The sequence below is a fragment of the Piliocolobus tephrosceles genome, chromosome 11 (assembly GCF_002776525.5).
Source record: "Piliocolobus tephrosceles isolate RC106 chromosome 11, ASM277652v3, whole genome shotgun sequence".
NCBI lineage: Eukaryota > Metazoa > Chordata > Mammalia > Primates > Cercopithecidae > Piliocolobus > Piliocolobus tephrosceles.
In genome coordinates this window covers 38,060,302-38,073,723 of record NC_045444.1, presented here as the reverse complement: position 1 = coordinate 38,073,723, position 13,422 = coordinate 38,060,302, and the positions used below count along the sequence as shown (strand labels likewise).

At 40.8% G+C, this 13,422-nt stretch overlaps 1 protein-coding gene and 1 pseudogene across 5 annotated transcripts in view; both read right to left on the bottom strand.

The window, feature by feature from the left end:
* The window catches only part of FMNL2 (formin like 2), a 315,818-nt gene that overhangs the window by 260,163 nt on the left and 42,233 nt on the right, over positions 1-13,422 (bottom strand). The window lies entirely within an intron of this gene.
* On the bottom strand, positions 985-2,004 carry LOC111546157 (annotated as a pseudogene).

The window sequence follows — 13,422 nt, the reverse complement described above, 5'->3', positions numbered from 1 at the left end:
TCAGAACAAAAACTAACTCTAACTACAGTAAGACAAACTCTTAGTACCATCCAAGAGAGTCAACTTCCCACCCTGGCACACAGCTCTACTCCTATCACATGCCTTCCTGCATGCTGCCTTTCCTTTCTCCATCCCAATTACACCTCCCAGCCAGATACACAAGATACATTTGCTGGTGAACTCCACTCCTCCCAGCTCTCTATGCATTTCCACTCAACTACCTCTATTGCTTTCAGTTATGCTTTACTTACTCAGTTCCTTTGCCATTGTTTTCTGAAAAACTGTCTTTTATCTGTGTTTGTTGTGAAACCTCAATCTGTCAGAATCTCCCAGAAGGTCATTACCAGTTGCCAGGGTGTTTATTTGGCATTCTCTAAGTCATCCTTTGAGGATTCAAAGTGAAGTCACCCAAAAGGCATATGTGACTGAATCAAATTTAAGATACTAACTTCCACCTCTATAATCAATTCACCAAGACACAGTGCTATGACTTAAGGTGGAAGTCTGCAAAGCTGTGCTTTAGCTAAAAGTTGCAACAACAGATGGTAATTGAAGAAATAAAACACAAGTATGATTACTATTGTAACCACAATAGTGAGGTATTTATTCATGCCTCAGCACAGCCAAGAAAGGCCAGTACCTTTCAAACTAGGGTGTGAAGGTTGCCAATATCCTATCTGCCTCTGTCTCTTAGAAGTTGTGTATTTTCATACCTTAACAGAACAATTACCTTCATCTTTACAATTTGGCATCACAAATGAGGAAATAAATCAGTCCTTATTTCTTGTTTTGCTAAGCAAATCGCTTTAATGTGTTAACAGTAGGCCAAGTGGGGAAGACAAGACCCCAAATCCCAGCCTTTCTCCTGATGCCCTGGGACCTGTGTGCTGGGCCAGTCCCATGCCTGCCCCAATCCCTGAGGCCCACAAGGGCCAGAGAAGAGTGGGAAAAAAAGTTGGATGGTTGCAGCTCAGCCCCAAGAGTTCAAGGAGGTAAAAACAGGGGCCAGTTGACTTTGGCCTTAGAAAAATCCATCTCCAGATGCTGATTCATGAACTTCTTCAGAATCTCCTGTTTCTTCTGTTCGTCTGAGGTTGACAACCCCATGGACTTCTCTCTCTGGTCATACATCATCCTTTCCACAATCCTGCGAGTCTCACTGTCCAGGTCTGAGAGCTGGGAATTCTCAGGGTTAATATTCTTGGTATTGATCTCAAGGTCACTGGACACCGAGCGGCTCCACCACTCCATCTTATTGATATTCTCAAGATGCAGAGTCACCACCTTGCCGTCCTCAGTGAGCCATGAGCTCTCCTCCACCTTCACTTCGTTGTAGAGCTCCCCATCGATGATCGCTGGCTGCCCCTTGAGCCCCACCCAGAGGTGCCACCACTGGACGTCCACCACCACGTCCTTCCCTTTCAGCCGGAAGTTCACATGGAAAGGGACCACCAGGTCCAGCTCCAACAGGGTCTGGGTCCAGCGGTAATTGGGCAGGTCTGCCCTGTCACCTAGGTTGGGCTTCAGTTTTCCTTTGTCCTTCTCATATTCCTCCTCTTCGTCTTTCTCAGTCTCCTGCTTCCCTGGGGAGTCAAGGCTGCCGTTCTTGAGCTGGGCCTCATGATTCTCTGCATCCTTTTTCTGGTAAGTCTGTAGCTGCAGCTTCTCTGCCTCTTCATCAGTTAGCTCCTTGATCTGGGGCCCCGAGGCCTCTGACTTGGCTTCCTTGGCCAGCCTGGCCACCCGCTCCACCTTCTCCCGCCGCTCAGCCTCCTGCCGGACTCTCTTCTCCCACCGGGCCTTCTGTGCCAGCTGATTGTGGTTGCTGAAAATCTGTATGATAAGCTTCTCTGCCATCCCCTCTTCTCCTCCAATGAAAAAGTCTGTTTTGCATCGAAGGAAGCTGAAGAAGGCGTTCACAATCTCCTGCACGCCACCTTCGTGCTGCTGAGCCATGGCCAGCAACATGCCCTCCAACCGCTCCTCCTGCTGCTCTCCGCCCATCGCGCCAGCTGGGATGCACGACCGGAGCTCTGCGATCTAGTCCCGCGCTCTCTCCGCTACTTCGAGTCGCGCTGGGCCCAACGACTCCAGTCTAAATCAGTCCTTATCTCTAAAAGGTACCCAAGAATTCAGAGTTAAAAATCTAAGTATCTGAAGACCAAGTATCTCCCTCTGCCATCAACTGAATGTTTCTCCTCAAACTTCATAGGTCGAAACCTAACCCCCAAATGTAATGGTTTTAGGAGATGGGGCTCCTGGAAGGTGATTAGATAATGAAGGTGGGGCCCTCATAAATGGGATTAGTGCCCCTAAAACAGAGGTCCCAGAGAGCTTACTTATCCTTTCTGCCATGTGAAAATACAGCGAAAGGATGGCTGTCTCTGAACCAGAGGCAGGTCCTCCCCTCAAACACTGAATCTGCTGATGCCTTGATCTTGGACTTCCCAGTCTCCAGAACCATGAGAAATGAGTTTCTGTTCTTTAGAAGCTACCTAATTTATAGTATTCTGTTACTGTACAGCAGCCCAAATGTACTAAGACACCATAAGACACTGTGTGGGCCTTTATAGAAAAAAATGCTCCCTTCATTTGCAGCATCCTCCCTGTTAAGTCTGAATTGAAAAACAATGTTTAGACTTTAATCAAAAAGAAGCCATGAACATTAATACTTTCACTCATGACTCCATTTCTCTGGTATTTATTGCCTCATTCTGCTAGCCACCTTAAATTTTATATTTTTAACAATCATTGTTTTTAGTGAGGACTGAGGTGACTGTTTTCATTTAAACAGTCATGAGTTCTATAAACAAAAAGTAGACAGGCATAGACATCCACAGATGCGACTTCAGTAATTTTTAATCACTGGTTCTAACGTCACTGTAGTTGACGAATTTCTCTTAAAAAGAGACACTAACTTATTTTTGAAAACTTGTGCACAAACTATCAATCAGAAGGTCCTGCAATGGTATCAGAAAATCACCAATTAAAAGAAGAATCTGTGGGCACTTGAATAATTAAGCTGTGATTAGAGATAGATGTCTAATTTAGGCAGAATATGGTTGATATGGTTTGGCTGTGTCCCCACCCAAATCTCATCTTGAATTGTAGTTCCCATAATCCCCACATGTCACGGGAGGGACTTGGTAAAAGGTAATTGAATCATGGGGGCAGTTAGGTTCATGCTGTTCTCAAGACAGTGAGTTCTCACGAGATCTGATGGTTTTGTAAGGGGCTTTTCTCCCACTCAGCTCATACTTCTCCTTGCCGCCGCTATACGAAGAAGGACATGTTTGCTTCCCCTTCCACCATGATTGCAAATTTCCTGAGGCCTCCCCAGCCATGCTGAACTGTGAGTCAATTAAAACTTTTTACTTTATAAATACCCAGTCTAACGTATGTCTTTATTAGCAGTGTGAGAACAGACTAATACAATGGTAAAGATAACACTTCTTTGATTGCTTATCTTGAGTCATTTAAACTGATCCTTAGTATACAAGTATTTTCCTCCTAAGAGCTAACTTCAATTATGTCTTTTCAGATCTAAACTATATTACCAGAAAGTACAAAATAAACACAGCAAGAATTTCTAAGAATCTTTGTCATCTAAGAACAGGTGATAAAGAAGAATCTTCCTAATTCTTATTATAATAGCCTAATTATCAGGAGGACAATGAAGCCTTTCAACAAAGGACAGAAAAAACTGTTGAAAGAAAATGTGCAGCCAAGCACAGTGGACCACACCTGTAATCCCAGTGTTTTGGTAGGTCAAGTCAGGAGGATTGTGTGAGCCCAGGAGATCAAGATAGCCTGGGCAACATAGTGAGACCCCACTTCTACAAAAAAAAATCTTTAAAAAAAAAATTAGCCAGGTATGATGAAACATGCCTGTAGTCCTAGCTACTCAGGAGGCTGAGGCAGGAGGATGGCTTCAGTCCAAAAGTTTGAGGCTGCAGTGAGCTATCATTGCACTATTGCACTTTGGCCCGTATGACAGAGAGAGACCCCAACTCCAATTCCCACCAAAACACACACACACACACACACACACACACACACATTTAAAAAACAACCAGACATGGAGTTCAAATTCAAATGTAGAAATGAACTGAACCTCAGCTACTGAATGAAGTATAATAAGTCACAATTTTCCTCTTGATAAGTCATAATTATTTTATAACTTTTATATTTCATATATTTTTAGAAAAAAATTAAATTTGTGACTGATAGTTCTTAATTACAACATATTAGGCTTAATCTAATCACACTCAGTACTCAACAAGTCAGCAAGCAATTAAATCTAACTAACATTTATCAAAGGCCTACTACAAAGCAAGGCCCTGGGCTGGTGTCTGTCATTAAGAAAAGCATCTGTCTACTGTAGAAACAGGCTAGCCACTCGTCCAATAGGGATAACACAAAATTATCATTATCAGCCACAGTGTGGTCTGTTAAACTAAAACTTTACTGGGAGGTTGGCAACAGCACACTATAGATAACAGCTTCGGCTTTGGTTTTTAACCCAGATCTTCTACAGTATTTATATACTGTGATTGCCTACAAAGCAATGAAGAGCTCATTCCTACTTTCCAGGAATGGTTTAACCCCAAGACAAGCCACACTTTTTCATAAAATATCTATGAGCCAGTCCTCCCTCACGACCCTTTTCTTTTAAATCATCGTTCCTCAAGATTCTTGGAGGAATGGTGAAGGGGGAGGGGAATCTGGGAAGAAACAGCAAACTTTGCCCGGGGGAGTCTCCTAGACTCCTAAAGCAACAAAGGTTTTCTCTACCTTTGTTGAGAGAAATTAAAAACATTTTGAAAGCAGAATCTACTTCTTCCGGCATCACTACTTAACATATTTAATAAGACTATGGTGAATAACACATAAAGGGGGAGGGGGGATGGCAAAAGACAGCAATAACTTGTTTCTGAGTTTATCCAGGTCAATGAAAAACACTTCCGTGTAAGAATCTCCAGGCTTCAAAGCAATAACATCAAATCAGACAGACAATGAATTGCTGAAAAAGTAGGGTCATGAAAGTCCTAGAGGGAAAACGGATAGACATATATAAGGTGAAAAGCATGAAAATCAAAGTAAAATAACAAGCAAAGAAAGCCGCTAATGAAAAAGTGGTCAGCTAAAGCCCAGAGTTTGTTGAATGAGTTAATGAATGAATGGTCAAACAACTTACCACAGGCACTGACTCCTCCACGTGAAGAGGTAATTAAAATAACATAACTTATTAACCGCTATGCTAAAACATTCTCAGGGAGAAGATGACAACACAAGTGGCAACAGCAGAGATTCCCTTAAAAAAATCAGGGTCTTTATAAGAGCTTTACATTGAATGAGGTCTGGACCACACTCCCACCTACAGATAAGGAATCCAAGTGTGCACCCAGGATTACAGAGAAAGGATAAGACTCTGTACTTTGTAATTCTCCCCTTTCACTGAGAGGACTGGGGATTGCATTCTACAATAGCCCCCTTGATGGTGCTGGGAATAAATCTCAGCAGGGTATGCTAGGAGAAAGACAAGCTCATTTTCTCGTTTGCCCAAAACTAACCTATATTCTACTGTCACCAACTATGGAATCTTTCCTGATACTCTTATTTTTAAAGCTCCCAAGAAAGGCAGGGAACCTGATGCCGAAGCACAGATGTTGTCTGCAGGACTGAGTATATCCCACTTAGACTTACGAAGCAGACAGCATATCCAGGAGAGGTGAAAGAAAGATAAATCAAGGCACTGCTGACAGCCTTTCGTTACAATTTGGCAGCCAACCTGCTCAAGCATTTTCACATGGGTTAAGTTGATCATCTGAAAAAAATCCACGGCATAAGAACATAATTTAGGCCTTCAGAGCAAACATTTTGATAGTTCTCATAAGTCATTTAAATAAAAGCTTCATGAACAAACCACAAAGCACGTGACTAAAACCCCAATTAATAGTAAAAAGCAATACACACTGACAGATTTCTGTGGCAAACTTTTGCTGAGACCAAATTAGTTGAATGCAACTTTGCCCCTCAAGCAGACATACTTTTGCCTTATCCTACCTTTTCTCAGCCAAGATTTCCCCCAGCTCCCTAATTCAAACTCACCAGGCCCAGTGAGCATTATATGACCATCTGGTCGACAACATATTACACACTCATAGGGCATGGTTCTAATCACATCACAGTTTAAACCACCACCATAGATCTCAGCAAGGTGCTCCTAAATGGAAGAATTTTATATTTTGCCTTTCAAATTGTTTTTATTGGAAGCATATTTGTGAGAACACTAAGACGTAAAAAAGGCCTCTGAGCCTGAGCTCATTTTCCCATCCCCAGCCTCCCTCCCTACAAACTGTCTTCTATGAATGGGATTCTATTTCATCTTTACTCTCTGTAAGAGAATGTACCTGCCAACTGATGTCAAGAACAAATCACTTCATCTCCAGTTTCGATGCTGCTGCATTCTTGGGCACTTGTGTGCTTTTAGCACCAAAAAGAGTTGCTTCATGGTTCAAGGGTCACTGTTAACTCTTTTAACAAATAGGCATTAACAGAATACAGGAGCAATCCCACACTTTGTGGGGCGGGTGTCTCCCTGGAGCCTCTGGATTAAAATTCTCATTGCTAAAGTCACCAAGGAGTTAGACAAAGTTAGGGAGCATGGCCTCGGAGTTTCCCGCTAAAAAAAGAATTCTTCCTCTAATACATTTATGGATATTAGCTACACTAACATGGGTTAGTTTACTAGGTTAGTTGATAATTGTGTTAGGATGAGGAGACAAAATGTCACTGAAGAAACAAGAAACCATATCTAGAGTGTAGCTATTTTTTCTTACTTTAATGAAGCAGCAGAGAGTTTGAAAAAGAGATTTTAGAAAGGTGTGCAGGCTCTGGACCAGGGAAGGCCAATCTTAGTTGAAAATATAATGGCCCCCACCAGAAGCCCTTGCATTCCAAAATTCAGATACAAGCTTCCTAAATCCCAAGATGCCCCAGGATGAAAGAGCACTCAAGGGACCCAGGCAGGCTGCCTCCACTGAACCGAGGAGAAGCTAGTCCACCTTTCAGCAGGATGTTTGAAGGATGCTCTTTCATTCAGGAAGCCTGAGGGAAGGCTTTGCTTCTGTCCTGGGAAACTAGTCACTGATCAAGAGGACTCTCCTGCCCTCTCACTAACGTCAGCCATCAAATGGACCATACCTCCCCACCAGCTGAGTTCTACCCACAGTCATTCCATGGCCTGGCCCCTATCCTGGCCAGCAATACTGATGCCTGCACCTCAATGCCCAAGCCCTACCTCAACATCCCCAACTTCTGCTGGACCACAGGGGCTGGTAATGCAGACTCTAGAGTGAGGACAAGTCATGATAAAAATAAATTCAGGAAAATATGTAAGTACAACCTTAAGTAATAAAGAGAAAATGGACTTTGGAGTCAGCCAAACCAATCCTTGCTTCCAACCTGAGTACTGCCACCATCACAAAACTTTGAGCAAATTATTTTACTCCTCAGAATCAGTTTCCTCACCTGGAAAATAAAGATAAAATGCCTACTTTGCAGAGCTGCTATAAAAATTTAAAAAGATTAATATACACAAAGTAAGCATTCAGAAAAACAGAAATCAATACCCTATTTTGTTATTATATGAAAGGGTAATTCCAAATGCAGGTGAGCCAAGAGTGAGATTTTTATCAGACATAGTTCCTACAGTTCAACGCTAGAAATGTAAGGGATGAGATCTGTATAACATATGGTAGCTACCCAGATGTAGAAAAATATGCACACACAGTTTTACAAATTCCTAGTTTATGATGTCAAAATTCTCTAAATAAAACAGATGCTAATGATCAAACTGACGATGACTTCTGCTCATTTCTCCACCATAAATAACACCCTTAAAGATTAAATAAATGCCTTAACTTATTTTCTCTAAGTTTGGGGGTGGCTAGGATTTCCTCAATGGCTTTCTTTGGTTTCCAAGGTTAACTGTTGTGGTAATTTTCAAAGAGCACCAAGTTTGCTATAACCATTCTGGATATATAATAGTAAGACATTATTATAATTATACCATTATTAATAGCAGCTATCTTTTATGAAATATTTTTTGTTTTTTTGTTTTCAGACAGCGTCTTATTATGTTGCCCAGGCTGGTCTTAAACTCCTGTGCTCAAGCACTCATCCCACCTCAGCCTCCCTAGAAGCTAGGACTACAGGCGTGCACCACCATGCCAGGTTACTCTTACGGAACTTTTTAAGCTTGCAACATGCTGCATGAAGACAATTATCATTACAATAAACAATCAAACTCCAAAAAAGAAAACTAAATTTATCTTACAAAAGGAAATCACAAAACCCAAAGTTAGAGCCTAATACACTATTGCCCCCTAAACTACAAAAAAAAAGGATTAACCTAAGTGTCTCCACCTACAAAGTTTCCACTAGATTCCCAGAGCCCTCTTGCTTTATCCTCCTTCCAGGGTTTCCAAGGGAGGTAAATTTAACATCAGCATCTCTCCCAGAAATTGAAACTATTATTACCTCTCTCTCTGCCCTATTTACTGGTCTCTCCCTCACCATATTCCTATTTTGTTAAGCCAGTAACTTAGTCGTTTATTATCAAGGATTTTATGTACTGAACATAATTGCATGAGCTCGGCATTTGTAGCACAGGTTTGTTTACACCGACATCACTACAAACACGTCGGTAATGCACTGCACTATGATATTAAGGCAGCTATAATGTCACTGGATGATAGGAATTCTCAGCTCTATTATCATCTTGTGGGACCACTGTTGCCTGTTTTTGACGGAAACGTTATGTGGCTCATGACTGTATTATTTATTGAATGTTATGGACACACTTCTATTTTCCCCAGCTTTATTGAGGTATGACTGACAAAAATTATATATGTTAAAGGTATATGTGATTTTTTGATACAAGTTTATATTGTGAAATGATTACCACCATCAAGCTAATTAACATTATCTATCACCTCACATCGTTTCCTTTCTTGGTGCTGGTGTGTATGGTGAGACCACTTGAGACCTAATCTCGTGGCAAAGTTCAAGTCTAGAATACATTAAGAGCCCTAATAATGCAGTTAAAAGTTGAAGCCGAAAGTGACTCTTTGGCCTCTATTAGCATCAGGAGCTCTGTGGAGGCAAGTGGACCCTCTCTCAGCCCTTCTTAAGTTCTGCTTTTCTCACCAGGAAGCACTGAAGAATCCAGGCTCTCTCACATCAGAACACCCAGAGGAAACAAAGACACGTGTGCTTTCCTTAATGACACCTCTCCTTTGAACCAATGAAGAGAAATCTACCACAGAAGCAAATGTAATTGGCTGACACAGAAACTTCCCCACAAAAATGGAGCACAATCTACGAGTGAGTTGCTTCTTTGCGTACCATTATTGTGTGTTTCTATTAAGTATGTAACTTTCACATACTTATATATTTACCTCCTATTAAGTGCTTCAAAAAGTGAAACAAAATGGTTAAAACTGGTATATAAAGATTCTAGGCCAGGCACAGTGGCTCACTCCTGTAATCCCAGCACTTTGGGAGGCTGAGGTGGGCAAATCACTTGAACCCAGAAGTTCAAGACCAGCCTGGCCAACATGGTGAAACCCCATCTCTACAAAAAATACAAAAATTAGCTGGGTGTGATGGTGCCTGCTTGTAGTTCCAGCCTCCTCAGGAGGCTGAGGAGGCTGGATCTATCAAGCCTGGCTGCAGTGAGCCGTGACTGTGTCACTGCACTCCAGCCTGGGCTGAAGGAGATCTTACCTCAAAAAGAGAAGAAAAAAAAAAAGTTCTGCTTTGCTGTTTGCTATGCTGACTAATCAAGAGTTATCGAGTTTCTTAAAGCAGTACTTTTAAAGCATTACTGCATTTTAATTTCCTTTTAAAAACTGCCACTGCAACTGTGTTGAGTATAGCAGCCAGGAAGTTCACAGGAACAATTCTCTATTTCCCTGTGAGATGCATTTTTAAAAGTAAAACAAACCGTCATTTCAGAATCCAGAATAAAGACTATGACTCTCATGACCCCACACAGAGTGGAAACCCTAACGACAGGAATATTAAACCACTTTCCATTCTGCTCTTATTGCTGAAGAGAAGAACTTCAAATATGATCTCTGCTGTGAACAAAGATATTCAAACAAGAAGCTCCTCTCGTTGTCTCCCCAACAGTGAGCATCCCTGGAGATCTGGCTTTCCCTTCTGGAAGAGAGCACAGGCAAGGATATTTATGAGCTCGTATATCACAAACTCCTCTGCTCGGGAAAACCCTGGACACCAAGCTGAAATGTATGAAATATGCCATGGCAGAAATTTTCCAAAGTCTTTTGCTCTCATAATTTCGACCTCACAGGCTATCCATCTTTTGTCAACTAAAACCTTAGATAATATCAGTCTCACATGCTTAAATAAATCCCAAAGCAATACAGAAAATTAGTCAGGTGTTACCAAACTCTGATGACAAATATGTTGTGATCAATATCCTTTCATGAAATTTGGTCAGATTAGCAACTCTTGGTTTCAAAACAAGGCTTCTTTTACACCATTTGAAACAAAGAGAAGAAAAGGAAACTCTACTTATTAGGCACCTAGCAAAAGCCATTCCTAGGCATTATACACATTTCCCTACTTAGTCATACTCAGTTCCCATTTTGCTTATGGGAAAATTAAGGCTCAGTTTAACTGCCATAAACTGAAAAGCCATAAGCTGATACACACAGTCTCATCTCACTGTCGCCACCCTGCATGCTCTTAAACTGGAATGGTCTTACAGACGCCAGCTATAGTGCAGCCCTAGCCCAACAGGCACTATATAAAACAAACTCCACAGACACCTGCAAACCAACTATACTGGGTGTATAGAGCAGGAAAATAAGAGTTTTCTCGACTGATTCAAATGTTAGATTACATATGTTAGCTATGAGCTCAGCCTAGAAGGGTGGGTACAGTGAGTAATCCTTTAAGAGACAGCCAAAGCCAGGGAGGAAGGGCATTCTAGCTAAAGGGGAAAACCTGAGCCAAGGTGCAGAGCTGGGAGAATCCGGGGTGTATGGGGAACAACGAGCAACTCCTTCACTTCACTCTGGCTTCTCAATGCCAGAATTGTGAAACATTGTAAGGACACAAGCATGGCAAGCACTTGCAAGAAGTGACTACACACAATTAGGAAGGTGTGGATACAGCGCTGCTGTCTCAATAAAGATCAGAAAGAGATAAATCATTTGAAGGTGTTTTCACTTTTTACAAAATATTTCAGTCGCTACATCACCACAAGCAAAAAGCCTTCCAAGGCTCACCAAGGTTAACAATAGGCTGCCTTTGGTTCAAACACATTTGTAAAAAATGTTTCATTCAATCAGTACAGTATTTATTGAATGCTTTCTATGTGCCAGGCACCATGCTAGATGCAAGAGATACAAAGATGAACTAACCTTATTCTTGGCTGCTCAAAGCCCAGGAGGAGATGGCCACAAAAATTAAAATGTGATGAATGCTATAAAAATAGCAGTAGAGAATGACTAGTATCAATTAATCAGACAAATCCATGTTGAAAGAGTAGCAGCAGCAACTACATTCACTATTCCGTCCACATCTAGGCCTATCTTTGATATAACTGAATCTATTTCTAGTTTATATGTTTGAAGGCACCTTAATAAATTCTCACCCACCTCTCCATTTCTCTAGCTTTCTATAGCTTTCACTACTATTTTCTATGACTACAGAAAGTAGACTGCAGAAAATAGTCATAGAAAATAGTAGTGGAATTTAACTTAAAATTTTGAAGTCAGAACACATTATAATCTCCCAAGCATTTAAGACTTCAGTTTCTAATAAGTTTTCTTAGTATTGTGTTTGTCATACATAATAAAGCTATTGACATGGCACCCACCCAACCTGGGAACAGGGTATTCTTTCATAAACTGATGCAAACCATTCCCTTCTTCATGTTGAGCAGCTTGTTAAAGTATTTGGATTTTAAAATTAGGGGAAAATGATATATATAACACTCTTAAAAACATTAGGTACTTGCAAATTTAAGAGCAAATTAAAGCAAAATTGAAGGATGAAGAAATAATGGAACAGTAATCACATTCTGACATAACACTTTGCTTAGTTAAGCACTGGCCTATATCAAGACAGCCCAGATCTCTGAGACCAGTTCAAAGCAATAATACAATTTGAAAATAAATTTTCTTCACCACAAACCACCGTAGTTTTAAAGGAAGTTACTGCAAGAAGACTATCCAGCAGTCATATCAGAGATCACTAATGAAGTAGAAGTACTCATGATGAGGTGGCCAGTAATCCAACACAGAGCGGTAACTTTGCATCCCCAGCTTCCACATCCCAGCACCTGTCCTAAAGCAGGAAAGTGACTTCTGACTTAAATGGCACCTGCCTAGTACACAGACACACTGCATGCACCTTAAAGTATCATTATTGTTCTCTAAACAAATCTCCCTTCCTCATCAGCAGGGCTCAGCCTCTCTGCTGATCTCAAAGTTTTCAAAGAATATTAGAAAATACACAGTACAGTCATCAGAAAGATACCTGGCATTCACCCCCTTCCTCTGCCCCGGCTTCTTCTTTCTTCTTCTTTCTTCTTCTTCTTCTTCTTTTCCTTTTCTTCTCTTCTCTTCTTCTTCTTTTTTTTTTTTTTTTTTTTTTTTTTTGTAGCTGGTCTATTCAGTCCTTCTCCAGTCATCCCTCTCAATATCTGGAGTAGGTTCTCCTACTTAACTGCTTCAAGGCACACCTCTTCTCACTCTTGAAAAATCCCACCAGAAAACTCACGCCATGAAGAATCTCATTCATAGCCCACACCTTCATCTATCTCATTAAAAAGGAGGCTAATAATTTAGATGTTTGTGTAACAATGAACTGTCTACACAGCATTTCATACTTAACCTTCTATCAAACCCATCAACAAAGCAATAAGGCAGACAGGTCATGGATCACTTCACATGAGCCCTCCAGAGCCAAAACCACACTGTGATCATTTTTTGTATCCTAAGCAAATCACGCAGACAACGCTTAATAAGTAAGAAAGAAGGGGATTTGGAAGAGAATAAACATTAGTTCTTCCGACTGCTAACTCAATGCTCTGAAAACAAAATACAGAGGAAAAACAGAAAAGTAAGTTCAACATGAAATCAAGTACCTATTACAAATACGTAGTCATCTGTATCCAGATGAAGCCAGCCAAACAGATTTATTTAAGTCTACATTGGGATCTAAAAATATAGTACTTCCAGAGCTAAGAAAACCACTGGTATTCTGAAAATAAAGTATAAATGCTGTTAACTGATATTCCCATAAAGAGAAAAAGATATTAAAGTGTTAAACATTACTTAGAGCAAACTCAATTCAAACATATTCTTTCTAAATGGTCCT